This window comes from Penaeus vannamei, chromosome 41 (assembly GCF_042767895.1).
Source record: "Penaeus vannamei isolate JL-2024 chromosome 41, ASM4276789v1, whole genome shotgun sequence".
Taxonomy (NCBI): domain Eukaryota; kingdom Metazoa; phylum Arthropoda; class Malacostraca; order Decapoda; family Penaeidae; genus Penaeus; species Penaeus vannamei.
In genome coordinates, this window is record NC_091589.1 from 14,712,018 (window position 1) to 14,714,517 (window position 2,500).

At 41.5% G+C, this 2,500-nt stretch overlaps 1 protein-coding gene across 1 annotated transcript in view; it reads left to right on the forward strand.

Moving 5' to 3' along the window:
- Positions 1–2,470: 2,470 nt before the first annotated feature.
- LOC138860399 (calcium/calmodulin-dependent protein kinase type II-like) overlaps positions 2,471–2,500 on the forward strand; it is a 205,359-nt gene continuing 205,329 nt past the window's right edge. Inside the window, exon 1 of the mRNA XM_070117889.1 lies at positions 2,471–2,500. This exon is cut by the window's right edge and continues 306 nt beyond it. The gene's annotated coding sequence lies outside the window, so the exon portion shown is untranslated.

Genomic DNA, 2,500 nt, shown 5'->3' on the forward strand with positions numbered 1-2,500 from the left:
TAACAGGTGTCTTGTCGGTGTCGCCTCGAGAGATGAGTCAGAGCCTTCGCGAGGGGACTAAAGACGAGGGGAAAATTCGCTCTTGTCCTCTTCCGCATCGCAGTCATCTCACCTCATCAGTTACTTCATTTTCAGTTTGTTTTTATGTCAAGTGGCACAGTCGTGATGAGTAAAGTGATGGCTGCGGCACAGGAACCCGTGTTCTTTCGCCGCGCCCTGTCTTACGAGGCGAAGGGAGGGAATGATCGCTACACTTTGACATTCTTCTCCCCGCAACCGTCATCTCATTAAAGCCGACGCCCAGAGTAAAAGCAGCGTTATGCTCTGGGATTATACGACGGGCTATATATCTTTCGGTTTCTTGCAGTTAGGCGTTTTCTTTTCTCAGACCCCGTTGATATTTCATAATGAATTACATTTCTTGCGTTTTGTTTCGTATATTTATTGAAACTGTTTCGAAAAGTTATCCCATAAAAACGAGATACACATTCATCTATTTTGTACCGCTACGCTTTAATAAAATCATACTTTCCAGACAACCTTTTACGCACAATAATGCAATACAGAAAGACACTTCCGCTGAAATCCTTAATATGTGGAGAGTAAAATCAGCTTTCAGGACCGTCAGTGTACCGCAGCAGCAGAGGGCCGAGGCGAGCGTGCAAAGAACTGATATGGTTCCCCCACGTAACACTGTTTGCGGAATGCCACTTCTCTGTCAAGATTACGCAAGGAAATGTCGAAGTTTAGTTCTCAAGGGTTTACTTCTCAATTATAATTCTTTCATATATTTTTTTCCATATTCACGTTTTATTGGGTATATTAAGGGGTTTTTATCTTACTAAAGGAATAGACCTGCAATAACGAATTATTACGAATATCTTGCTGTTCAGATTTCGTCGAATATACATTGCCGGATATGTGTGTATGGGTTTATATTAGCCAAGCCTCGTTTCAAACGGATCCAATCCCGTAATACCATTGCAGATATCGCCGAACCAATATCACATAACCAATGTCACTCCCCTATCAACGGTGATATATCTACGCCGCAGTCCAGAAATACACGGAAATAACTCTATCACGTATAAGGTATCCTTTCTACGAGATTAGCCCATCGTATGTAGGCTAGCTTTATCCTACAGTTTGCCAAGGAAGGCAAAATCAAATACGCCCAACCAGTGCCAGTCTCTCGCCTTTTTACCCTCCAAGCCCTAAATGTCATGATTTGGTGCATGTTCCCTCGCAAGAGCCGGAGTGCAAGTTACTGCTTCCTGACTAAGCGATGAAGCCTCTCTGTGCAGGGAATCTGTGCACTTAATGAACTTTTCGTCAAAGGCATTAATCGATGACTCCATTACGAAGAAAAAAGGAAAGGTACACTAGGTTCTACTGTACTAATTACCACATGATTAAAGGCAACTGTGCGACAAGTTTGGCTATTTTTTGTCCAAATGGTTAAAGGAATTCCATCACCTGAATGGTATCATAGGCTAGCAAAGTGTTGGCAGATGAATGCAGATACTATTTGCACTTGTCATGTATTACCGAAGATGAGAAAGAAAACGGAGAGCAAGGGGTGACACAACTAATCGATAACATCAACGTCGAAATTGCACCCAAGAAATGAAAACGTTTACTATTGTCTTTCATTGTCAAGAGATCATTAAGCTAAGTATGAAAACCTTTGGTCAGCTCGGTTATTTAAAAAAAAATCCAGTGTGGTGGAGAATGTCTTTCTAAAATAAGTGGGCAGTCTCATATTCTGTCCACGAATTCATGAATTCTTGGGATATTTTCGGCGTTTTGCATTCATTTAGCATCTCGCAAGTGAAGGATAATCTAACCGAAAGATGAACCCTAAGCGATGAGAGAGGTTTAAATGCAAGTCGGTATAGAGGTTTGTGTGTCTGGCTGGCACACACAAAATCAATAGGAGCTCACTGGGTCTCCTCGCTCTCACAAGCATTATGCTAGTTTCCTTTGGTATTCGTTCCATTTCGGAAATGTTAGTCTCGATGTGTTTTTCTTGAGGCCGCTATTGATCTCACCCTAAAATATTGGTATAAGGGATAATATCTTATCTTCTGTTTCATAAACTGAACTAGAACAACGATTAGACATCTTCAGATGCAAGAGAAGAAAGCATCGTCAATATTACCATCCCGGCTGTCAAAAAAGTTTGGAGATATGTGAACCAAACATTAGCATTCGCTAACATTCACTGCCATCCAGCAGACGACGCGCGCAGTGTGAAAGCGAACACAGTACAGGATCGGTTCGCGCGCCAGCGCAGAGAGAATTATAATGTGGAGAAAAGAAATTTTATTATATTCATATTGAATATACACCTAAAATTAAACATATATTTGACATCAGTTTAAATTTTAGACATATGTTTTATATAAAGTCGATTTTAAAAAGGCCTTCTTATGGATAATTGCCCAGAAGAGTGAGCCGCTGTGCGGTGTCTGCGCGTGTACAGCTCGGGACGGCGGGG